This window comes from Patagioenas fasciata, chromosome 1 (assembly GCF_037038585.1).
Source record: "Patagioenas fasciata isolate bPatFas1 chromosome 1, bPatFas1.hap1, whole genome shotgun sequence".
NCBI lineage: Eukaryota > Metazoa > Chordata > Aves > Columbiformes > Columbidae > Patagioenas > Patagioenas fasciata.
The window spans coordinates 28,409,546-28,437,037 of NC_092520.1; the positions used below are offsets into that span (position 1 = coordinate 28,409,546).

Genomic DNA, 27,492 nt, shown 5'->3' on the forward strand with positions numbered 1-27,492 from the left:
TCCAGTTTTATGATTTTGTGGAAATGGAGTTTTATTTTTAATATGTGCATGAAAAATGGAAAATCAGTTTTTATAAATCAGTAAAATGACCATTTCTCTAAAATCATTAAAATAAGAAATTTGGGGTAAACCATTAAAAAAATACAGGGAAATGTATCCATGTGTTAGAAACTATTGTACAGTTGCAAAAGAGCGTTTAATTTTAATTAGGTATAAATGCAGCCAGCTTCCAAGCCTGTGAATTCTCAGCTGTGGAAAACACAATTTTAGAATGCTCTTAGATCACCAGGATTTAGAAATGTTGGCATTACTATGAATTCATAGTGCTGGTTAACTAGAAATCAGTGACTAACTGAATAAAAAGCTCCTCCATCTGAGTCAGTTCAGTTGGACAAGTGATTTTTGAGGAAGGCAGAGATGAAGGACTAACAACAGCTTCCCTGGGAGTCTTCCTGGTCTCTCTGGTATGTATATAGCACCTAAAGCTGGCTGATCATTGCTTATTATACTGTCACTTCTCCACAGAACACTTTGCTTTATTCTGGTAACCAGCCTATGGCCACTTCAAAGAGTCTTACCCCTATCTATCACACTGCCAGACAGAGAACAACACCAGGAGCATAATGACCTTTCTGGTGCCATTAAAAATCTCATTATTCCCTATCCTTATATTGCTTTAGCTGCATGATTCAATATTTAGTATTGCACTTCAAATTCTATGGAGTCCTACTTACACTTGATTTAAAAGGAAGTAGTAATGTAAATATAGGGGGAAAATACAAGTATTTCAGCTCTTATTTGAACTATGTCTAGCCCTTTGTTTCCCAAAGATAACATCTCAATACAAGGCAATGTGAATCAGGATTCCCTATTGAAAAATGTCTAAAGAAGCAGGATTCCAGAGCTAGGCTTTACTTTCAACAAAACTTCCTTCCTTTCTTTTTGGAACATTTGGATTTACTCCCATGACATGTTTTCACTGGAATGCACCAGTTCTACTTAATGTCTCATTGTGAGAACTTTGTATTTTAGGGTGGTATAACAGAAGAGTGATTCTGATCCTGCCCTCTGATTAGTTCATCTGTACAGGTTAAGAGGACCAAGGTTTTTTAAAGTGCGTGGTCAGACTGACCTGGGCCTAGGGTTTGAACTTTCATTGTATTATTCTTTAAGCTAATACCCTGCTCAAGAGTTATATTGAAATGATAGGCTGCTACTTCTCTCAGTTTTCATGATTCTCTGAAAGATATTGTTTCTGTCACAGTAAAAAACATTATTTTATATTTCTTACTTTGAAGTCTGTGCAAGAAAAGGAACAATTTTCCTTCCTGCTTCTTTTGGACTCTTCTGCCTCAGACAGCCTGCCGGAGGAAAAAAGTCATTTGTTCTCAGCATAGACATAATTTTGATGTAAACACTTAACTTGCAAAGGTATCGTCTCCAAAACTGCCCAAACTTCTGAACTTTTTCTGACTCTTTACAGTCCCCCTTTCCACAATGGAAAGGTTTTGAAAGGACACTTATGGAAAAGCACAAAATAATCTTTCCAAGATGTGTTCGAAACTGCTAAAGAGAAGTTGGATTTGCAAAGTAACTGCTCACAGTGAACACAAAGATAAAGTGTGATTAACTCCTCCGTTTTGTGGCTGTCAGGCAGAGAGATTCTGAACATGTGGCTGAACTTAATTCTTTTCACTGTGATGTGATTGATATTTCTGTGTCTGCAGACATGCTAAAGAGTAACAACATTCTGCTATTCTAACCTCAACTACATTTCTGATACAAAAGATAAAAACTGGGCTTTCAGTTAATTTCCAGTTGCACTTTCCTATTCTGCTTCCAGTATAATCGAAACACTCATGAAACTCTCCATATGAGTCAATAATTTATACAGCTGCTTTTTATTTGTCTGGTTCCACAAGACAAGGAGCACAATGACTTGTGTACCTGCTAGCACTGGTACTGGGAGCCTGGAAGACTAAAGACGGCTGTAAGGATCTATATACACAGAGTTCACATATTACAAATAATACACAGGAATGTCTTAAGAATCTGTACCTATTAGACGAGAAACACTCAGCATGTGTACTAGACACACTGGATTGTCATATAAAACTTTATTTCACATCTCAAATTTTTACTTGCTTTCTGTGTTCAATTTATTTCTGATCAATAATTCATTTGAGAAATTACTTTTGAATCTTTACTGGTATAAAACATTGACTAAGATACAAGGTGAACAATTTGTGTGGAATGTGAGCTGCAATGAGTAAGAGAAGTACTTTATAGTAAAAAAGCTGAACGTGTCCATGAATATCTGATAAGAAGCCCGTGAAGGTCAACTAATGAGCAGACAAGTGCCATTCCTTGTGGGAAACTAGAAATGTCATCAGATTTGTTATGCGATTTTGCGTATAGAAACTCAACTCAAAATAGACACATTTGAAATACCACTGAGACTCTTGAGAATTAATATAATTTCATTCCAGCATGTGGTTTAGCAATACATATCATTTCTACTGTTCTTAGAAAGTTGCTGCAGTTTTTGTATACTACCTAGACAGATGTACAAGAAACTTTTGAAGAGTCATAATTTGAATTTCCAAACAGATCACATCTGTCTATGTCTCCTTCCTATCTACCTCTTTGGAATAACTCAGCACAAGAGTGAGGGGAATTGGATATAACAGTTACAGTAGTTGCTTGATTATTTGCTTTGTGTGCAAATGATTGCAAAAAACAGGCAGGCAGCAATGCTAAGGGAATATAAGAGATACTCTCTTTGCTAATATTTTAGAAAATCAATCTCAGACACTAAATGATAAAGACCTTCATGATATCCAACAAAATGAAAAAACAGCAATTCTGTTTTCTCCATAGCCTTTTCACCTACCCTCCAAGTGCACAACTGCACTGAAGAGCTGTGCACGGAGGTCTGCAGGCATCCTCAGTTGTTTCCTTAGCAACAGGAGCCATGTGCAAACTATCCAAACTGCTCTTCCTACATCAGGTTTCCTTGGCAGCAAATAAAGTGTTTAGAAAGCAGAAAAAGGAAACAGACCCATTCCAATATAGAGGTGAATTTCAGTGATTCACCTGTGCAGCCCAGGATGCAAGAGAGAACATAGTGTTCATTGAAATAAACTTTAAACATCTCTATGGACCTGGGCTTCCTCTGCTGAGGCTCACAGGGAAGGCACAGGGATAGCCATGCGTGCCTGGCCCAGAAGAACATCATGCTGCCACAGCTGTCCACACACCAGAGCCCAGTCCCAAGAGATTTGCATACCTGCCATAGCAGCATCTTCTCCCCTGCAGGTCAGGTGGACATGGTGACCCTGGGGAAGCAGCTTCCATATAGAATGTGGGGTTGTTGCCCAGAGCTGGGTGCTTCCAGTGAGCTTTGGAGGAGAGCCCAGCAGTTTCTGAAGGGTATCACTTAGAGAAGTTTCTCTAGCAGGAGATGGTCTTCACTACCAACAACATGAATCATTTCATCACAAACCAACCCATGCTCACCACCGCTTATAAGACTAGAAAGAAAAAAGTAAATGCACTGACTGTTGCTATTTACTGGCTATACACTTACCCACAGTGCAGGCTGCAGGCAAGGATATGTCCATCCATCACGTAAATAACCAGCTAAGCCCAGCTCCTTGGTAAAGCAGATTAAACCCTGGATTGTTGTATAGTGCAGAGAATTAGAAAGAGATACCAGCTAGCCTAAAACGTTTGGATATTTCTACACAAGAGTGTGTCTGAGTTGTAACTACTTCAGAGATATTTTTCATTTTCTGATTTCAGGCACGTTAAACCTTCAATTTAATTAAAACCTAAAATACGCATATTGCATCATCTAGCTATCAGATAATGAGATCTTACATTGTATTTCTCAAATAAAACACAAAATAAAAAGTGTATTCTTAGTATTATGACTTAGAGCAACAATACTGTCTGAAGCATCAACTGATGAGGCACCATGGAAGAAAGAATAATGGAAACAAGCTTGATGGCTAAAGACACAAAGGGGTTTTCTGTCAGTACTTTCTTGCATCTGTATAGAAGTTCAGTGGCTTTAGTGGCAAATTCTGAGGCATTCACTTTTATAAATGAGGGAAAATGGATTTTATATATATATATATATATATAAAATAAATATTTGCATGTATAGAAACACAAAATGTTCAAGTGATCAAATATTTATATTAGAAAGAGAAAACCTGAAAACAAAGTGAGGTTAGAAAATTATGTAAACAAACCCATACATTCCAGAAATCATGAGATCATTCTAACTGATTTTTTTAGAAGTCACAAAAGTTTGGTAAGAGGTCTTACCACTGCTTTTTTTATGAACTTGAATCTGTTCCCATTGAATTCAGTGAACATGGGTAACATTATTAGTTCCCTCAGACTTACACTGAAGACTTCTGTGAAAGCCAGTCTAAATTGTCTATTTACCCATTATCAACTAATTTATTTCCTAGACTGTTCCTACCCTCCTTTTAATCACTTAAGCTTGCTCAGACCTCCAGGAATATTTCAAGCATTTGAAAAGGTACCCGAGTCAAGCAGCTGCAGAAGCAGTATTGCTAACCAGAGATTACAGTGCTTAGCTGCTACAACTGAGATCCTAGTTCAATCAATCAGTGAAGCTGCCTGAACTAGTTGGGTGTCACAGTCCTAAAAAAGGTATGGTCTTCATTAAATCCATTAATAAATTTGCTTTTCAAAACTATTTCTTGTAAGTACATGTGCTATCTGGTGAAATACACCTTTTTCTCTCAGATTTTTGTGGACCTAAATCATTGCACAATACTAATGATTATTTCTGTATGTCTCTGCAGGGGGTTGCATTTTGGGGTCCTCTCAAAGTCCTGGAGCTATCAGACAGTTATACTGGGGAACCTATTTACAGCAAAGCTTTTAAAATCCTTTCAGAATCTCTCATGAAAATGTACTAAGGAAAAAAGTGAATACATTTTCTTATTACACTGCTTCCTGCTTAGTTGTTTCTAGATTGTTTGTTTTAATGTTTTATCCTTTTGAAAACCAGTAGGAAGGCAGCACTAGAGGCACATATAGCTATTTGTCCTCAGGGTTCTACAATCACAGGAAGATATTTTATAGACACCTTGATGTGTAAGGATTGTTCTGATCACAAAGAGAGCTAATGAGTGGGACTTTTGACATACTGTCAGTCAGTATTATGAATTTATTTATAAATTATAAAATTGGAAATTAGTGACAGAATTTCTGTGGTACACAAAAGTGGTAAAGAGGAATTAAAGGGCAGGAATTCTGAAGTAGAGTTATGACCTCTGAAAATATCCCTTCAGTCAAGAACATCTTTTATTTTCATGCAGAGTCAGCTATGTACCTCTTGCAGACTATTTTAAACTACTGCAAAAACAGCCTGCGCAGCCTTGGACTAATGGTAGAAGAGGGACGTGATGATGTCTAATCCCACAGAGTGCAATTTGTAAATGTATGTTATTGTTCCCAAATATGAAAATGACATTCTGGAGAAAAGGATGAGTAAAGAACAAAATTTTTTAGATATAGCATATTGTTAAAGTAGATGAACAGATCTATACAATCAACAGGCAGGTTTTATTCATATTTTGAATATGAATGTCTTTTGAAATGCCATATTTTGTTCTTTATTTTAATTTACAAGGTTTGGGGTGAAACCAGGGGTACCACCACAAAGAACAGCTTAGAGTCCTGACCGTTTGTGTTCCTTTGGAAGCCAAGTGTTACTGAGGTAATCCTGATCACTGACCTTTCCATCTTTCCAGGACAATAAATTAATGGTGCTTCCTTACGTAGCAGAAGATGTGCCAGGGGAGGTTTAGGTTGGACATTAGGAAAAAGTTCTTCACGCAGAGGATGGTGGAGCACTGGAACAGGCTCCCCAGGGAGGTGTCACGGCCCCAAGTCTGATAGTGTTCAAGAAGAGACTGGACAGTGCCCTCAGACACATGGTGTGAACTGTGGGGTTGTCCTGTGCAGGGACAGGAGTTGGATGATCCTTGTAGGTCCCTTCCAACTAAGGACATTCTAAGATTCTAAAAAGAACATATATGGCACCAGGAATTTCTCCATCCGTATGCATCTTCTGCAGCAGATCCAGTGGAAAGCCTGACTGATTTACTGTGAGTCTGTCTGATTTACTGTGAATCAAGTATCTTCAGGTACCTTTGCTGTACACAGAGAGCAGGCTTTTTTATCTGTTTATTAGTTATCATGCAATTCCCAATACTGAATGCAGTTTCTGTACATGTAAATAAGGCACATGCTTGGGCACCCCTACCAGACTTCTGAGATGCCTTATCAAATTCAGGCTGGGCAGGCAAATCCTTAATCAGGCAGAGAACAGCTGCTGGCCTCTGACCATCTGTGCAGATTAGAATGAGTCTCACTGGCAACAACCAGCCACTCTCAAAACTGCTGTTCTCCTTTGCTGTCAGCTGAATTGCTTGGTCTTCACTCTCATGATAATAGGCGTTTCTCTGTTCTTCATAGACACAGAATTTTCTACTTGTCTTCTGTATTTTATTTTGATGGACTATGGCTATTACATGCTTCTTCCCTTAATAGATGATGCTTGGGTAAGAGTGGCTGGAAAGCTGCCTGGTAGAAAAGAGCCTGGAGTGTTGGTTGACAGCTGGCTGAACATGAACCAGAAGTGTGTCCAGGTGGCCAAAAAGGCCAACAGCATCCTGGCATGCATCAAGAATAGTGTAACCAGCAGGACTAGAGAAGCAATTGTCCCCCATACTCTGTGCTGGTGAGGACCCACCTTGAATATTGTGTTCAATTTTGGGCCCCTCACTATAGGAAGGACATTGAGGTGTTGGAGAGAGCTCAGAGAAGGGCAACAAAGCTGGTGAGGGGTCTGGAGACAAGTCTGATGAGGAGAGGCTGAGGGAACTGGGGCTGTTTAGCCTGGAGAAAAGGAGGCTGAGGGGAGATCTTATCGCTCTCTGCAACTACCTGAAAGGAGACTGTAGCATGGAGGGTGTTGGTCTCTTCTCTCAAGTAGCAAGTGATAGGGCAAGATAAAATGGCTACAAGTTGCACCGGGGGAGGTTTAGATTGGATATTAGATAAAAAATTCATCACAGAAAGTGTCATGAAACATTGGAACAGGCTACCCAGGGAACTGGTGGAGTCACCATCCCTGGAGCTGTTTAAAAGACATATAGATAAGGTTTTTAGGGACATGTCTTAGTGCTAGAGTTAGGTTATGGTTGGACTTGATGATCTTAAGGGTACTTTCCAACAAAAATGATTCTGTGATTCATGGTGCTGACTGAAGGCTGTCAGTGAGACAGCAGAGACAGCTTTAAACCAGCCAGCAAGGGTATGGGTAGAAGTGCTTACCACACATGGGAGAAAACCAGAAGGACTGTGTGTTTGAATACAGAGCAGAAATGCGCTATCAATCTTCAAAATATAAGCAATATTGACAGCTGATAAAGACATAATGCTAGGTCCCTTTGTGGATGGTTTCTGCACCTGTCTTTTCTCCCCCATTACACCTTTCAAATACAGATGTCATGCCTAGCTGGAATTTGTGATGATCTACTCTTTTCAGTCAAAGCTGAAGTGCTAATAGTAATACCATCTATGATTTAGCAAATGAACAAGATGTTTTCAAAGTAGTTTTGGCATGTTTGCACCACACTAATATCACAATAAAAACAGGTCTTATTTTTTTCCCTGTGTTGGACTCCCTTGTTATTTAAATTCCTATATAGGAAAAAAAAAATTAGAATCAGTGCTTCTCTAGAGGCACTGGGATAGATTTTGCAATCCTGTCTGGTAACTTTAACAATGAACTACTGTCCTCTCCATATGCATAGGAAAAAAAAATAAGGGCGTCACTTACTAGAAATACCTGTGTGTTTACAGCAATGCACTTACAGAACAGAATCTGATTTCTAAGGTATAAGCAAGTATAAGAGTTGCAAGCCTAGAGTTTGGTTTGAAAGGAAATGTGGCTGGATTTGAGGATGTTATTTAATTATTTGTCATCTACACCATCTTAAATCTTGAGTCTTTTAATTTAAGGCAAACCTCTGTAGGCTACACTTATTGATAGCATGGGGGAGACTTGTAGTTCCACTCATTAATAAGATGCTTACTGCTGGCAATTTTCTGTTGTGAGTAAGAATAAGCCATTAAGCCATCATATTTCCAAGCTGAGTATCTCTGCACAGTGCTGATATTTTCAGCCAGATGTCTCAGTCATTCTGAAGATAAACACATTAAATATAGGAACACTGTACAGGAGGGAATCTCAGGCACATATGTCACAGAATCCTAATTTTTTTTAGTTTTTCTCTTTGTCATCCCTCATTCCCCAACTAACTGGAAAACATTCAGGTTCTTGTAGCTCTAAACTTGGTATTCACAATCTTTTTTTTTTTTCCCTGTCTGTGCCAATATTGTCCTTAGCTTAAACAGCTTTTCTCTCTCCTCTGGTGTTTACTTTCCTGGTGTATTTACAGAGAGCAATCATACCACTTTCAGGCTCCATTGCACTAGACTAAACAAGCTAAACTTTTTTTGTCTTCTCTGAAATTGTATGCACACAACAGAAAAAAAATGTACAGATGAACATCTTAAAATAATTCATAACAAAATCAGTAATTAATTTTAAAGCACTGGATAGTGGAAATAAGTCAAATATGTTATTAATTTCATAATGCTAAGTCTAATCTTGCACATATGAGAGTGTTTCCAAGTCCCAGATCTGTGTGTGCACCACTTCAACATGTCAGATTGATACTGGGGCCAGACCATGATACAACCAGACACAGAAGGGAAATGCATCAATCAAATCCTACATGGAGTGACGGAAAGACAAATGTTACCATCTTGTGGAAATTAAGCCTGAATCAGCCAGGGATAGCTTACAAAAGGCTGTGCAAAATTGTAAAATCAAATATTGCATCAAAATTAGCTCTGGGCACATAGGAAGTTTTGCAGGAGCGTGAGTTTGCTGAGTTTCAAATGTTTCTTTCAAAGCATATCTGGCTCATTAAGCTTTACCCAAAGATCTCCAGTGGAAATAGGCAAAATGGATTTTTCTCATTTCAGCTTGGTAGAAAACTTAGGCGAAAAAAAAAACATTTTGGTCTGATTTGAATCAGAACTACATTCCAGAATACAATCTCTCCTGTGTACCAGAAATGTAGCTATAGTCATAGAGCATGCAAACATAAGATAGAACTGATTCCAAACTCCAGAAACAATTCTACCTCACTCTTTTAATTTACAACATTCAATTTTCAGTGGCCTTTTATCACAGTTAAGAGTATGCATGTAAAATTGAATTAATCTCACTATTCTGGCAAACAAGATGAGGGCCCCATTGTTCTCAGCTGTATACAGACAAAGCAATGGAAGTATTTCAGATTTCAGTAATATAAACAAAGAAAAGATGGAAAAAATGATATATTAATGTAGAGGGCTGTACTTCCACCACCTGTTCCAGTTCCTAAGATAGACATGTCTATGTGGGGTCAGGAAAGCAAAGATGTAGAGCCACACGCCTTCCAAACCTTCACTCTTCATGCTATCAGTGGATTCAGGTAGCATTTATATACTGATCATCAACTGAAAAAAATATGGGCATTTCCTAATAGGCAGTCTGAATACAATTTTAGTGAATTTCTTAAGAGCCATCCTTCACAAGAACTGCTGTTTTTACAGAGGATTCACGTAGACTCACACCTCGACTTTTTTCAGGCCAATATTTTCCTTATAACTGCAGACACAGACAGAAAAGTTGCCAAGGGCACAGTTGGTGATGGTAGTTGGTATGCTTTCCATTTGTGCTTCTCAGGCCTCTAGGACCACTCCCTAATGTGTCAGTCACTGAAGGAAAAGCAGATGGCGGCTACCCCCCCCATACTTTCCCTCTAAATTGAGAGTGTCTTGGGAGAGGGTCTAAACTAGGCACAAGAATGTGGTTTCAAAATTGGATCTGTGGTGTGTCTTTCCACTAAAACCAATACAGTTCCTCCTGACTCAACGGTTTTCTCCTTCATAATCTATTTCCTTTAACAATTCAAGGGTGTCCGAAGTCTCTGAAACAAAAAAAAAAAAAAAAAAAAAAAGACTGAAAGAGTAATAGTCATGATGGAATTGAAAAGAATCATAGAATCACAGAATCATAGAATGATAGGGATTGGAAGGGACCTCGAAAGATCATCTGGTCCAATCCCCCTGCCGGAGCAGGAACACCTAGAGGAGGTTACACAGGAAGGTGTCCAGGCGGGTTTTGAATGTCTCCAGAGAAGGAGACTCCACAACCTCCCTGGGCAGCCTGCTCCAGTGCTCTGGCACCCTCACTGAGAAGAAGTTTCTTCTCATATTTAAGTGGAACTTCCTGTGTTCCAGTTTGTACCCATCGCCCCTTGTCCTGTCATTGGTTGTCACCGAGAAGAGCCTGGCTCCATCCTCGTGACACCCTTTATATATTTATAAACATTAATGAGGTCACCCCTCAGTCTCCTCTTCTCCAAGCTCAAGAGACCCAGCTCCCTCAGCCTTTCCTCATAAGGGAGTTGCTCCATTCCCTTCATTATCTTTGTTGCTCTGTGCTGGACTCTCTCCAGCAGTTCCCTGTCCTTCTTGACCTGAGGGGTCCAGAACTGGACACAGTATTCCAGGTGTGTTCTCACGAGAGCAGAGTAGAGGGGAAGGAGAACATCTCTTGACCTACTAACCACCCCCCTTCTAATACACCCCAGGATACCATTTGCCTTCCTGGCCACAAGGGCACAGTGCTGGCTCATGGTCATCCTGCTGTCCACCAGGACCCCCAGGTCCCTTTCCCCTACACTGCTCTCTAATAGTTCATTCCACAACTTATACTGGAACTTGGGGTGGTTTCTACCCAGATGCAAGACTTTACACTTTCCCTTGTTATATTTCATTAAATTTTCCCCCTCTATTCTCTGTTTCCTAAACCACACCTAACAACAAAAGTCTCAACTATCCTAAAATATCTTCTTGCTAGCTCACAGTCTGGCAGATCTGTGGCACTTCAGCAGGTCTGTAGAAGAGTCATCATGATGGGGGTGGGAAGACATAGCAAGCATCTTAGTAGATGCATGGTGCATTGCTGTTAGTTTGCTATTTGTTTTCAAGCAAATGCATGACTGACAGGAAGAATACGAACTCATCCCTCTGCTCATTTATGGTAGCTCTGTTGCTGTGTTTTAGCCTCCTTCAGGTTGTCTCCAGAGAGGCTGCTGCCATCAAGGCTTGAACTTTAGTCTGGCCCAGTGCTGGAGCACTGGGTTCAGCTGTGGAAGACAAGCAAAACAGACAACCTGCCTATGAGAGGCTCTAGGCCTCACCCTTCATTAATAATGCTGTTACAGGTCTGGCAGCAGAAAAGAACTATGTAGGGAACAGTCCTCAGCAATAGCCTCTGCCATATTCAGAGCAATGTTGACTGATCTAAAAGCAACAAAAATGTGATATGCTTTCCATGGTCCAGTTCCAGTATGAGGATCTTTATGGGGGGACAGAGAAATAAACAGTGATGTTTCAGTCAGGCTGAAATGCATCACAGCATCTATTGTCTGCTTCAAATGGAAAAAATAGTTAAAGAATATCTGCTTGTCAGGTCTCATAAAGATGCAAATACAGAGAGTGCAGATGAAGTAGTGAATGAGCTAAAGGATCTGCTGGTGGCTCTGAGAACAATATCAGCCCTGCACAGACCCACAAGCACATGAAACAAAGCAGTTTACACATAACATCTCTCGTGCTGAGGTGCCTAAACCAAAGCCTTGGGTAAATAATAAGAAAAATTGATTTTCAATAAGAGATCAGTGCCTTTCTAGGCAGTGCAGGAGAGTGACAGGAGAGTGACAGGGGAGAAACCAGAGACTGCAGCAGGAGAAGTAAAGAGTATTTGTATTTCAAATATTTGCTCTAATTATAGCATGAAATAGGGAATGTGGTAGGCGTTCATGGCTCCTGGTAGAAGCAGGTGGGCAGAAAAGGAGGATTTTTCATTTTTGTAAGTCTGTGAAATGTTGGCTTGAAACAGGAATTGAGGTGGGCAAGCACCACTGGAGAGATCAAAAAAAAGGAGCAGTTTATTAAAGGGCAGCTTTAAAACATGATCTCTCTCTTCAAGGTATGTTGGAGTGGGAAACTCATCACGAGAGAACAAATTACTTGACTCCGTGTGTTATTTTGAATACAAAGATTCATTTTAAAGGTAAAATAGCTCAGGTGTTTAAAAAATGTATAAATGAGGTTCTTAGGGACAAAGTTTAGTGCTAGAGACAGGTTATAGTTGGACTTCATGATCTTAAGGGTCTCTCCCAACCAAATGATTCTATGAAAGGACTGGGAAAAGATTCACAAGGTTCAAAAAAAAAAGTGACACCAGGGAAGACAGGTATGCTGAGAAGATTAATTCATTCTGATGTATTAGATCTTTGTGTGGATAATTAGCTGATCTTGACTCAAAATTAATACATTTATATATAATTTCTCCTGCAGTATAATCAGGCTTAAAATTATACCTGTATAAGGCTGGTTTAGCATTCAACACTTCAAATGTCTGGGAATCTTTTCTTTCTAGTATAAGGTTATCTCCAAGAATAAAAATGGTGCATAAAACCCTTCATAGAAAGTTTGAATGGCTGGAAACTGTCCACAGAAATGTGAGTTGCGTCATCAGCAGAATGGTCCTCTTTAGAGCATAGTCAGTACTTTCATAATATACCATCAGTACCATTTTCTGAACACTGAGGTTCGACAACGCAATTTCCTGTCTTGACAGCCTTCCGTTTCTCTAGGCAGGAGGGCAGGACCTGATCTGTTACAATCTTTGGGAGTCAGGTTTCCCAGTCCTTTTGAAAGGAAAGCCATGTTCTTGTGTTTTCCTGGTAAAACAGGTGGAATCAGTTCAAGGATACAGTTATATTCTTCTTTACAGGTTGATTGCAAGTAAATATTGGCAAGCACTAATTTTCAAATTGTGGGTGGAAGGCCATGCATTTCCCTCTTGTGCAGCCATATGACTGTCATGCCAATTCCTCTATAGCATTCCTTCAGCCATTATTTAATATAAGCAGAATAAACAATAAAAACACAGTCTTGACTGCAAGGTATACTTGAAGCAACTATTTCTTACAGCTTCTATATCACCAACAGGGAGAACTGAGCTATGCTTTACTTTTTGCTGAGCAAATCTGGAATACAACAGACTCAGTAGGTGTCCCAACAGCTCGAAATAGCCTTCCAAAAACCTGAAATTTGGCCCTGTATTGGGTCTGTCTGGGATAGAGTTAATTTTCCCCACAGTAGCCTGTATTGTGCTGTGGTTTGTATTTGTACCTAGAACAGTGTTGATAAAACACCAATGTTTTGAGCTGTGGCTGAGCAATGCTCACACAGAATCAAGGCTGTGTCTCCAGCCAGTAGCCCAAGAGTGGGCAAGATGTTGAGAGGGCACACTGCTTGCACAGCTGACCCAAACTGGCCAAAGGGATATGTCATAACATACAACAATGTGATCAGCAATAAAAGCTCAGGGAAAGGAGGTGGGGGCATTTTTTAATAAAGCATTCATCTTCTGAAGCAAATGCTATGGGTACAGAGGCCCTACTCCCCAGGAAGTGTTTGAGCACCATCCGCTGACAGAAGAGAGCGAATAAATCTTTAAATATTTCTTTTTTTTTTCTTTCTTTCCTACCACCTGCAGCCTTTGCTTTATGTTTTTTTGTTTTGTTTTTCTTTTCATTAAACTGCCTTTTTTTTGATCCATGGGATTTTAATCTCATTTTTCTTCCCCTATTCTGCTGAAGGGGTGGAGAAAAAGAGCAGCTGGATGGGTACCTGGGAGCCTTACAAGGGGAAGGCTCCCTTACAAAGGATTGCTTGGCCCCTGCTGAAGCATAGATTCAGTATGAATGATGATAAAATCCTATGAAGATGGCTCATCAGTCTGTATAATCAGTAGGTTTGATATTACGTAGTTTACAGATGCTGAACTCTTTCATTAGTCTTTTGTGTTTCCTTTAGTTTTGCTTCCACATGCTAAAATAAAGAGAAGTTTTATTCACCTTGATGGTTTCCATCTAGCTTTTCTTTTTAATGCTTTAGCAGTTTCATTAGGAAACTGTGTGCCCCAAAAGGAAATTTTTCAGACACCAAAAAGTTTCTCAGGTAGCAGTTAGATCTAACTGGCAGAGCTCATTATAAGTCAGGCGCTTAATGCCTTAGATGGTCTGGGTCTCAGCCCTTTCTGGGATATAATTTTCCAGTGATGCAGCAAAAAGTAATAATCACTCATCAAGAGTTAACACTGGTGACAGAAAAGAGAGAAAAGTAAAATAGTCAGTAGACAGGCATCTGTTCTAGCCTTAACACTAGCTATTCTTATGAGTTTTCACTGATATTTATTACAGCTAGTGTTGTGTGTTTGCTTTTCATCAATTTTTACAAAGGCATGGGTGAAAATATTGGGAAGACAAACATTTATACACTAGTTTAACTTCTGTGTTTGTACTGGTCATCTTTCTTAGATGTTTTGGTGCAACACTTAAATATTTGTAGGAGAAATTTCAGTTTCTCCTCCATACAGTATCTCCCAGAAGAACAACCTCCTGCAGTTCCAAACCTGGAACATCCATCTGAAAGTTACATAGTTATTTTTGTCAGGTGTATAAACAAAGAGAAATATTCAGCTTAGGAAATTCTGTGAAATTAAATTTATCCTCTCTGAAGGTTCAAGGAGTATCTTGTAATTCTATGAAACTGTAATGATGAAAAGATATTTATATCTGGAGTTAACTAAAGCAAGATATTTCCAAATGTAGCACTACAAAGTTTCAAAAGCCAATACTCTAATAAATATTTATGATAACATTTTTAATTCTACCCCAGTCCTTCCATGATTTCAAGTGTCCATGAATCTGATAAGTCAGCTAAAATGGTTTAAAAATAAGAACTTGTATGTAATTTCTGAGTGTATATAGCTGTAATAAAATGTAGGAAATGTGGGTACCTGTAGTGTAATTATGAAAAGCTTGCATTGCATCTGTGTCCTTTCCTCTCAACACAGTCTTGGACTATCCTAAACATCCTTTTGACTCCAAATATACCATTATCATCATCATCATCACTTAAATTAATGACAATGAAAAAAACCTCTTGATCTACTTTTGATTGGATGTCTCTCTGACTAGCAACTATTGCCTAGGAAACTTTCAGTCTGAAGATGCCATATACTATGTCTTGTTGGTTTGGGGTTGTGAGCCCCTGTGTTTTCAATTCTGGGCATCTTTTGCCCAGTATTGTCTGAAACTTAAGCCCCATAATATTCAGAGTACTTTGAGGAGATTTTTTTACTTCAAAATCAGAGAATAATAGCACAATTTAGGTCAGAAAGAACCTCTACGGGTCATCTGGTCCAATAACCTGCTCTAAGTAGGAACAACTTATATCAAATTGCTCAGGCCTTGCCCGAGGATGGAGATTCTCCAGTCTCCTCAAGCACACGCGTCAATGTTTGACAACCCTAATGATCTATTTTTTTTTCCCCCATCAGGACTAACTGTAGTTTTCTGTGTTCCAATGCAGTCCACTTTGTCTTGTCCCATCACTATGCAGCAGCTCTGAGAAAAATCTGGCTCTGCCTGACACGTTCTCATGAGGTAGTTTGAGAGAGTAATTAAGTCTCATTTCAGTTTTCTCAAACTGCATAAACCCTGACCTCCTAGCCTCTCTTCAAACACTATGTTTTCCATCCCCTGGACCACCTCGGTGTCTGTCTGCTGGACTGTCTGTTGAATTTATCAAAGACTTGCTTGTACTAGGGAGTTCGAAGCTCGGCAGTACTTGTGCTATGGTCTCACAAGCAATGAATGGCAGAGGACAATCTCTTTCTTGGACCTGCTGGGTGAACACTTGCTAGTGCTGCCCAGGATACTGTTGGCCTTCTTTGCCACAAAGGCACTCAGTTTAAAGGTTTTAAAGGTAGACCAATGGGCAACATTGTTATGTATGTCTGCTACAGACTGCCTGATCAAGAAGAAGTAGGTAAGACCTTCTTCAGACAACTGAAAAACACCTTCCATTTGCTCGCCTCATGGGAAACTTCAACCCAGTATATACGGAAGGGACAACATAGCAGGGCACAAGCAGTCTGGAAGGTTTCTCAGGTACACTGGTCACAGCTTCCTGACACAAGTGAATGAAGATCCCATGAGGGAAGACATTTTGCTGAACCTCAGACTCACAACCAAGGAAGAACTGACTGACAATGAGGAGGTTGGGAGAAGCCTTAGCTGTAGAGAACACGGGATGGTGGTGTTCAGGATTCTGAGGAGAAAAAAGCAAAAATGAAGATCACAACCCTAGACTTCAGGAGAGCAGACTTTGACGTGTCCAGCTGCTTGGAACAATCACATGGCTTACAAATCTGGAAAGAAGAGAGATCAAGATCTTGTTGATTTTCAAGGATCACTGCCTCCAAGCTCAAGAGTGGTCCATCCCAACATGCACACATCAAGATTTCAATTCTGCTTATTTCAAAAAAATCAGAAGTTCTAACTTTAAAATTGTTGTTAATCTAGCTTTACTAGAGATATTCAATTGAATAACATTTCCAAGGAGTCCCAGAGAGTGTGATCATTTTCCAATAATCAGCAGAACAAACAGAATCCAGACATGTTTATCACTTCTAAACATACATGCATAGGCACATACATTCATGACCCCTTCATTAAAGCAGAATAAAACATCATAAAAGCAAACATTAACTTCAGATTTTCAGTTATTTTAATTATCTTCTAAGATATTTCTTCTAAGACATTTCTTCTATGTTTGGGAGGCAATTTGTGCTAATGCTATCAGCATAGGCTATTCAGGTAAGCAGTCGATATTAATAAGGATGATAACTTTAGCATTCCTAATTCTAAACTTTAAACGCTCACGTATTTTCTGCTTTGAACTTTCATATCTTCATTCATTCATCAACACATGAAGTTAGAAAACCAATCAAACAAAAAACCCCATCAAAATACTAATCTTGGTGTTTCTATTTTCCCACCAAAATGTCTTCAGTTTGATATACCACATTTATTCAACCTTCTAAAACTAGATTTGGAAGACATTTTCAGTGAAAAAAATATAAGCCCCTGTTATTTTAATGCTATCCTATGACTGTGCCAGGATGTAAGATGTACTGACTTCACTAAAAGGCATCCTTGGCAATACAGAGCATTTCTGAAAGACCCAGTATATGAGCATTATTGTTCATTACTGTTTTTTTTTTTCCTTTTTTTTTTTTCCTTTAGGTGACTTTTTAATAAAATTTTATCATATTTGTCATTTTAACATAAATATATTTTTTAGGACATGGTAAATACATAGTTCTTTTGTTACATCTCTAATGTCATCTTAGACTGCTAACATAAATACTTGCATTAAATACCAACTGCACCTGTAAAAAGATGGAATATAGAGTCTTTAATATCTTACCTGATGGAGTTTGATCAAGAATTGTATGAGTATAGTATACATATTCAAACTCTAGATATTTATTGAAGTCCAGTTTGTGGCGAACATCTTAGCATACAAACAGTCAACGGGAAATGGAAAACATAAGTAAATATCTTATCAGAATCCAAATTTTTGTAAGAAAAATAAGGGGGTGTAAGATTAAGTGGTTGAACAAGGAAGAGTCATGGGTCAGGACTAAAGAGTGAGTGATGGACATTCATTTCTCTTATTGTTAGACACTGTACAGAGATGTGATATTTAGATGTCTGCATGCTGTTTGAACTCTAAATAGTGAATATGAAAAATAAGGTCTCAAAAGCTTTCCACAACTTTGCAGAGTGAATATGTATGTATCAACAAAATTAGATCAGAAGTAAAATCAGGTGAAACAATTGCCAGATATTGGAAGAGGACCTCGAAAATGTTGATAGTGCTTAAATATATTAGTGAAAATATGCAGGGTTTAGCAGTGTTGCTCCTGGCATCTCCACTGTTTTCTGTTTGAAAAGGTTCTTCTGAATATTGTGTGAATGTCATGCTTCCTGGTCTGTGCTGTGAAAGATAATTACTTTTTCAATTCAGTGGCCTGCATGGTATCGGGTCTGTTTCAGTCCCTCAGCTGAAAACAATCCCCTGCTGCCAGCTTCCATTGCCTATGCATTAGATTTTGCAGACCCAACTCCTGCTCTTTCGCTAATTCTCATCTTCGCTTCACATGTTAATATCTGCAAATTTATCTCAGTCATGTGAGGAAGAAGATATGAGGCCTATAAAAGACTAAGAGAAGCTGATACAGAGTAAAATAGGAATGCCTTAGGGTAGAAAAATCTAGTTCCAAAACAAGTATAAATACATAAATATATCACCATTTTGGTTATTCAGGTACTAGTATCTTGCGAGTACAGACCAATGTGAGTTAAATATGTGGGGTAATGATATTGTTGGTGTTATCAGACATGAAACATTGGATTCCACAACTTTTTTACAAATCAGTAGTGTTAACTTGAAAATTGTCTTTCATACATTTAGTGGGAGCAAATTTAACTACAGTGGCCAGAGCATTTTCACAGCTGCCTGTCACATTGATCATATGGTCTTTTAGTTCTTTATTCTCTCTGATTTCCAGAGTTTTTAGAGGTTTCTCATTCCTGTAATGTCGTATTCAAGCCAATGAGAGATGTTGATCTGAAGATCTGCATTAAAGTGGTTTAAGTGTCCGATAGTTATATTTATTCCTTACGTTGTTGTCATGGAACCTGAGGTCTCAATAGAGATAAGACAAGTCCCATGAATTTTCTATGATTTTTTTGTTTGTTTGTTTTGTTGGTTGGTTATTTTTATGGGTTTTGTTTTTTCTAATAAAATGGAATGCAAATAACTCAGCAGTAAGACAATAATTATTACTGCGTGGTCTCTAGTCACATTCAACATCTGGAATGTCATAGGATATGTTGGTTTTGTTTCACATCATAGTCAGACTTTATTCATGATAAGGATATGAAATATTACATTCTAAGAAGTAGAGGATGTATAAAATGAAACAGAATGAAGAAGAGGACAAGTAGAAATGGAGCAATGTGCCTGAAAGGTTCGTACTGAAACCAAGGTGCAAAGTAATGCCTGTGTGTTTTTCTAGGAGATGTATGAAAATATTAATTTAAAGAGGACACTATGAGGACAATAAATAACTAAAAGAAACTTACAGCACAAAAAAAAAAAAAAAAAAAAAAAAGAAAGAAAAAAAGAAAAAAAAGGGATGCTTTGGGATAGAAAAGTTGATTCCAACATAATGTGTAGTATGGAATAAAGAAATGGATATTGCGGTGGCTTGGTCATTGTCAGCTGCCAGATGTTTACCCAGCCACTCTTTCCCTCCTTGCTCCTCAAACAAGACAAAGGGAGAAAAGAAGATAAAATAGCTCATGACTTGGGACAAAGAGAGGGTGATCACTTATGAATTACTGTCACAGTCAAAACAGAAGTGACTCAGGGAAAATTAATTTATCACAAATTAAAATAAATTTGGGTAGTGAGAAACAATTAATTAAAATCACACTTTCCTCCTGGAATTTTTTCCTAGGTTCAACTTCACTGCTTCATCCCGAACTCCTTCACCTTGTCTTAGACTTTCTAAGTTTTAGTTTGAACTCTAGTCCAATTAGTTTACTCCGAGTGGAAATACTAAGTAATAACATAAAATACTACTTATTTTGATTGACTGTTTCATCTGGTCATTAGCAAACACTGTCTTACAAAGAACCCCAAGACTTTATCAGGGTTGGTAGTACACACTTTCTGCAGTGAGAGACTCCTTAAGTTTTCTGGTTTATGCAAGGGCATCAGAATGAACACAAAATACATCACAAAAAGATTAAAGAATGAATGTTCAGACTAAGTAGCTGGAGAATTTTTCATTCTTATTCCCAAGCATGAAGTTTATCAGTTAACTTCCTTGTCTTATATTCAAAATGCAAAAAGACATTTCTCTCAATGTGTTCAGAGATGATCATTATAACATTACAAATCTTGGTTTTCTCCTGTATTTTTTACTAAATATTGTGTTATTTGCTTGTAAAATGAGGAGTGTTGAACTCCTGACCACTAATATGGGTATGTGTGTGCACATGAAGTATTTGCATGTGCATGCGTGTGCACTTGAGTACATACATATTCTCACATACATCTGTGAGAGCTGTCTTTGCCTTTTGATCAACAGAGTGTCCTGCTGAAGTGTGAGAAGTCTGTAGAAAGCGCTTCTGGTAGGAGGCTGGTAAACCACACACTGCTTCAAATGAGCTAGAGGGACTTTAAATATTTTACTTCTTTATCTATTTACAATTGCCTGTGATAACTGAGGGTTTTGCTGCCTTTCCTGAAAGAACAATTTGGTTTTGGCTAAACCTCATCATGTGGCATCCTTTAAGGAGAGTATTCTTGCTTTGCCGAAAGAGGAAAGCAGAGGCTGATTAGGTATCCCTCTGTGATTCCCTGCCCCACTCTGACATGTTTAGTCCAACCTGGGCTGTTTGATCAACAACTCTCTACTACATCAAACTAGCCAAAACTCTCCTTTTTCTCCTTATAAACACGAACTGGGTTTTGTGAGGTGGTGAAAAACCTGTACCAAATTTCAGAGAGATTATGTAACAGCTTGGTCTTCCACTGCAGATTGTATGTGTCATAACAGCTCTTTACCCTGTGCAGACCCATACTACTTTAAAGTTGTGGTTGGTTTGAAACTTCTGCAAATGGCTTACTTAAGTATAAGCTGCATGAAGAAAAATCTCTCTAAGGTTGCATTTTCAGTATGATAGGAGAGGTAATAATTCTGATCCTATTAACACCTAACAGGATTGTTTGTAATACCTTTCCCGTATCCACCACTTCCTTTAAAACTGCCTAGAGGGCTGATCTTAAAAATCAGCAGACTTAATCCTACTCACTGTCAAAAGAAGCAGAATCCTAGCTATGGTTTGTAAGCAGAACTGAGTGTAGCTCATGGAAGTGAGATATCTGCAAACATGGGGAAATATCTGGCTGTGTTGTCAAAATTAATCTAAATGTGGAAATCCTTAATGTTTCTATCACTTGAATTTACATGACCAATATCATACCTCATAAAGAGATTCGGTCAATGGAGTGCCACTAGGACTAAACTCAGAGAATTATTTTGTTTAAAGACAAGTAAATACTTTTTTTTTTTTTTTAATTTACCCTATGTATTAAGAACAAAACATATTCATCAAGCTAGGTTCTCACAGCTGAACACCCTTGATGGCATTCATATCAGCACTTACTGATCACTGTACTCATACAGCTCTCCATTTCTGCCACGTTTTTTTTCTTTTGCACATGTTTACGCACAATAGCTCAAGATAAAATTTCAATCATTCAATGTTCAGACAGATTTGAAATACAGTAAAATGGGACTCATTTCCCCCCTTCTGCTGCATACTACATCAGTATCTTGTTTTTAATCTTTCGAAGTAATTCTTTTCGACAGATTTTAAGAAGCTTTTTTATCTGGGTGGCAAAAGCTTTGTGAATTTTAACTCCACTCAATCTGTTTCATAATGAACTTGTAATGAATCTGATCCCCTCAATTCACCAGACCATTTCATTCAAGGTTCTCCTCGTTTGAAATCGCAAAAGAACTCTGCATGATAGTTAAAAAGAGCAATAAAAATTATGTTAAGGCTGGAAAATTACATTAGAGTTCTTAAAGAGTTCTTAAGCTGTTTAGCTTAGAGGATCGAGAAGTTACTTTATTACAGCATGTAGACATTTTAAAAGGAGAAATTACTTTTGGCTCAGCTCTTTAATCCATCAGGGAGAGACATATGACATCAAAACATAGAACCAGGCAAATGCCAAGTAGAAATTAGGTGTAAGTGTTTTTTTAATAGCATGGTATTAATCATAGTGAAAAGAAATATTGAGCACAGGAAAAAAGCAGATTCCCCATATGTCATGTCTTTAAATCAAAGCTAGATGGCTTTTCAGTAGTTGTGCTTTAGTCAACTGCAGTACAGATGTTCGGTAGAGGGATACCTGAAATGGAGCAGTCTCTGGTCTGCAAGCAACTACTGTCCATTCTGTTACAAAATCTCTCATCTCAAATGAATCTCAGCGAATATACCTGGCAATATAGATTATACAGAAAGTATCCACATCTATGTTAGCTTTCCACAGTCCTTTACATTATAACTACTGGAAAGAAAATGCACTTCTATGGTGGATTTTTCTTTTCTTAAAGGCTCTGTCTTTGGTTATTTAAATACACTCCAGAACAGCTTATTTCTCTCCATTGACTGTAAAGAGAAGCTTGACTGTCTGGTGCAATCTAAAGTTAGTTGATATAAATCCCATTTCTACCTTCAGTGGTAATTTTGATTATGGCTAGTGGCTAGAGAAATGCTAGAAATGTCATCTGGGGATTTCCTATTTCATCTATACAAAACACAAGAAAAAATGCTGTTGAAACCAATTCTGAACCTGCAAGAAGCTCAATCTGATCAAAGTAAGCCTATAACTATATATTCTTCACTTTACTGGAGATCATTCTGACTATGAGGTGTTCTCTGATTTTATATATCTTGAATCCAGGTATGGTGCACATTAGCGATATCAATAAACAATTAGAGTTGTATAAATCAAATATATCTTAAAACTTTTTCCATTTCATTTGCCATGCATAAGTTTCTTTCTCAGCATTGGGCAAGGTTGCAACCATGTCTTTTTTGTTAGGGACTTCAGCTATCCTAACTACACAACATTTTGGAAACGTGCACAGTGTTTCTGACCTTACTTCAATGTTGAGTAGTTGCTGGAACCGCCATTCATTTTGTAACTGCTCTTTGTGGGGACCCTGTGAGGTTTTGTGGTTCTTGACTCCCTACTGTTAGAAAGCATTAACAGCTGCTAGGTACCTTCGGAACTGATCCTTGAAGTGAATATAAATCTATCTTCCTTTTATAAGCTAAAGGATTGGGCCAGCTCCTCATCTTGTATAAGTGCAACATGTTTTCCCAACATGTCACTCAAGGCTATATGATATGAGGAAAGTTTCTATAATCCTTATGCTGAATTGTAATGATTTATACACAACTACTCTCGTGAGTAGTCTCAAAGAATTCAACAGATGTATGTGTTTGAGTAAATGGCATAAGGACTGAATAATCTGGATGAAAATCTGTCTTCTTACACATATATAAGAAAGTTATTTGGTACTAATGCAATATTCTCTGAAATATTTATATCCAACCTTTATTCTCTATTTAAGAACTTCAGTTCTAAAAGATTACACAATGTTTTTCATCTCTCTCTGAGATTAGCAGGTTGCCTTCTTGAATCACAACCTAATTATTTCCTCCATATCTCAAGATCATATCCTCACCAACTGTTCTGTGGTGGGAGCTGCTTAGGAATGACAGCAATTTCTTCTTTCAACCCCAGATAAAGCCACATTTGAGTTTAGGCTACTTAACACTGCTCAGAATTGAGACTATACAAAAATTTAAATTGTTACTCCTTTGGTTCAGTGACAAAAACCTTCTTCAACACATTTTAAAAATAAGGTGATGAAAGCAACAGAATCTGTTGCTCACAAATTTAGATCACTTGGAATGTTCACAAGTACCCAGAATCCTGCTCAAAGCCTCAAGGCACTTGTTCCTTTCTAATATACATAACCCTTAAGAAATACTTACATCTGCTGTCAATATGGAACTGGAATCAACCTGATCTGATCTTTTGGCTAAGTTACTAAATTTTTCACCATAAATGACCCCAAGAATTTCTATGTGCATCAGGGTATCTATGATATTTCTTCCTGAAGTAAAACATGCAAGCTGTTAGTAGAAGTGAGCATGATTTTGGGAACAGTTTGGGAACAATTTGGAACAATTTCCTTTGTTGTTGTTGGCCTAGGACTAGCTGAGAATTGGTAATGATCTGACATGATTTTGTTGTGATTGTTAGTTAATGGCTCATATAAAGAGATTTTACCATTTGGATTTTGCAGTCTCTTTCTACATTAAAGTGGCCACCTCACCACATCCATAACAGGAAGTTATCTCCAAGAAGCAAGAAGAGAATTAACATGCAGATTTCTCTAGGTTTTTTAAGTTAAAATGAATGAATGAAAGAATAAAAAGCTAAAAGAAATAAAGACAATAAAATAAAATAAATAAAATAAAATAAAATAAAATAAAATAAAATAAAATAAAATAAAATAAAATAGTCTGGACTCTGCTTTGAAAACCTCCATTACTGCTGACCAAAAATATATACTTTAAATTGCTTGCATACAAGTAAGAAACACTTTGAATCTTCTTGTGTAGTGTAAATATGTTTATTCCCTCAATAAGCTTTGTGTGGGATTCATCTTTGAGCAGTTTGGTCAAGCACCTAGCCAAAGGTCATCCTGGATTTCCTGAGAGTTAGTGGGGTAAGATAGACTGCCTTAGCAAGCATCATAAGGTGTCAGTGCTCCGGGTATCTCTTGCTGGATATGCTCAGGCTTTTCTCATTTGCTCTGTGCTCTCAATGCCTAAAACTGAGTTAAATTAATTTTGAATGAAAAAGCATTGTGGCTTGGCAATCTGAACATGTAACAGTACCCAGAGGTTGAAACTGGCTTGTTCTTTACTGTCTCATAAAGAGAAATACTTCCGGTTGGTTACTGCTTTGCTTATCATTTCAACATTATACATTACTTGTTCTAAAAAATATTCCTGAAAACATTCAGTTTTATAAAAGACGTATATTCCAAGTTGCTTGTCAGCTCTTCATGTACTCCTGTCAAGGATAGCTGTATCATTAACATGTGCCATAAAAGCAATATATTTCACTCTAGAAAGACAAACGCATAAGAGCAGATTCGGGTGCAGAGGCAGTGGAGAGGCCAATAATTCTTATTATACTCCAAGTACTCCAGAAAATCTTTGTAAGATCATAGATTGGCAGAACAGATGTCAAAAACGTATGCAATAGTTGTGTGTTTTTTTAAGGATCATAAAATCATGAACACCTATCTGATTGGCTTTCATTTTTTCTACTATTTGAAAAATACCATGTCTTATAACTTTATCATGGTTTTCAGTTAAAAGAATTCCAGGTACATCCTAGGTCAAAAAAAAAGCAAGAATAATGCAAGACATGAAGTTACAGAACAAAACTACACAGCTAATGATCTATATACATTCATCAGTCCATTCTTTCAATATTTATCACAATAAATCTTATTTTTAAATGCATTTGAATTGTAATTTGATGCATGTTTCTAATATGTGACATTATTTATGTTATACTATTTTTCTTGACAGACAGACTCATTATACTGAAAAATAAATAAATCAATAAATCAGAGGCAATTGCAGCATTTTGTGACATGTAGAGTGAAGTGGAAAACATGTCGCACAATCATTTTTAGAAAAAGGTGACATATTATAGCTTAAAAAGCCAGCTTGTGATCTGCCTTTATAATTCCTACAATAAGGATGCTACATGCCACGAAATACTGCCTCTAAAATGAAATCTTGATCGGCGTTGGCAGAACACCAAAGAGACAAAAAAAATTAGCACATGAGTGTTCTGGAAACCTCTGCTACTCCCCTATGACAGCATGACATTGGAAAATCCTGTTTTTCTGACTTTCTGTGTCTCCGATCCTCTGTTTATTGCATGCATCCATGTATGAAGTTCAGTTCTGGCCCATAAACTTCTACCTGAAGACGAAGATTTCTATCTGTGCTTGCAGCCCAGGATGATAATCAGGTCCTGGAAGGAGAGGAGGTTTAGATTGGACAGGAGGAAGAAATTTTTCACATTTAGGATGACGAAACACTAGAACAAGTTGCCTAGAGAAGTTGCGGATGCCCCATCTCTGAAAGCATTCCGAGTGAGGCTGGACAAGGCTTTGAGCAACCTGATCTAGTTGAAGACATCTATGCACAGGGTGGGTGGGGTAGGGAGGAGGGGCACAGCTAGAATGATCTTTAAAGGCCTCTTCCAACTCAACCATTCCATGGTTCTGTGAATATCTTAATGGGAAAAGGAAGGAAAATTAGACTGAGGAGACAATTTTGTCACCATCAAAAGAACCATGACAATGTTACCTGGAGTGGTGGGCAGAACTGTACACAGCTGTTAGTGTAGTAAAAGAATCCTGCTGCTGTGGAGTCTTTGTCAGTAATTCACTGAGGAGAGATGTGAGTTTTCTATAACAAACTTGTTTCACTGTCTCAGAAATTTTCCATTATATTTTTCACCATTTCTTATGAAGTCTTTGTTTTCTATGATGTAGGCAGCTAGCATAATTCTATAACTTATATATCCATCTTCTTCAAGTATGCATCTCAATTGCTGAGCACTAAGATAAAGAAATGGCCAGCAACAGCAAAAATGAGTATTGAGAGGATGAAAATGGAAGAACAACCTCTTCTTTCTGGGCTGGGGAGAAAAGAGATAGAAACAGGTGAGGAACAGAATCATACATATTTTGGAGTACAGTAAAATTGCTGCACATGGCTGAAAAAAGTGAACTAACAAGAAAGGTGAGAAGAGAAAAAGAATTATAGTAAGAGCACTGCAGGGAAAAAAAATAGGGAGTGGAGGAGACAAAGTATTGAGCATTAGTGGAAGAACAGAAAGAAGTGTCTGATGTTTACATAGAAATGTTGAGGATAAAAGAGGAAGATACAGGTTGAAAATGAATCGTTGTCACACTCAGAGAATTCCCAGGTCTTTTATGGTTACACATCTACTAGTAAATTAAACAGTGCCTAGAAACTTTCCTGGGTGTTTGCATAATAACATAAACATTACAATTATTCAAATGATCCTTAAAATGGTTTTCATGCATTTCCAAGTTCAGAAACTTAGCATGCAGCAAGCACTGTCTCCAGTAGGCTGCCTTCATGCACACGCCCTCTTTTGGAGATAAGAACATTTCATCAGATGTGCATTAACTGTTTTATTCCAGACTATGGACCTGAGCACATTTCTTTTACCAGTGTAGATATAGCAAATCCATCTTGTTTCGAAGAGCAGCAGTGGCTAGAAGTCTTTGTATTTCTTCCAGAGCCCTGAAACATTTTTATCAGCCACAGGTAGACATGTAAGAAATGGTCCAGCAGAGAAGGTCCCTGAGAAGCAACTAAATAGTCCCTGCCTGCACACAGCAATCTGCTTTACCAAACAGTGTGAAACAGAGTTGCAGCTTCCCACAAGTGAGAGGGAAATGGTGCAACTACTCTGATGTAAAGGCTATGCTACTATTTAGTCAGCTGGATTAGATGATTGTTGTAGGTCCCTTCCAACTGATTATTCTATTCTATTCTATTCTATTCTATTCTATTCTATTCTATTCTATTCTATTCTATTCTATTCTATTCTATTCTATTCTATTCTATTCTATTCTAGTCTAGTCTAGTCTAGTCT

At 37.9% G+C, this 27,492-nt stretch overlaps 1 protein-coding gene across 1 annotated transcript in view; it reads right to left on the reverse strand.

Moving 5' to 3' along the window:
• POSTN (periostin) overlaps nt 1-27,492 on the reverse strand; it is a 460,633-nt gene that overhangs the window by 279,082 nt on the left and 154,059 nt on the right. The gene's annotated exons all lie outside the window — the stretch shown is intronic.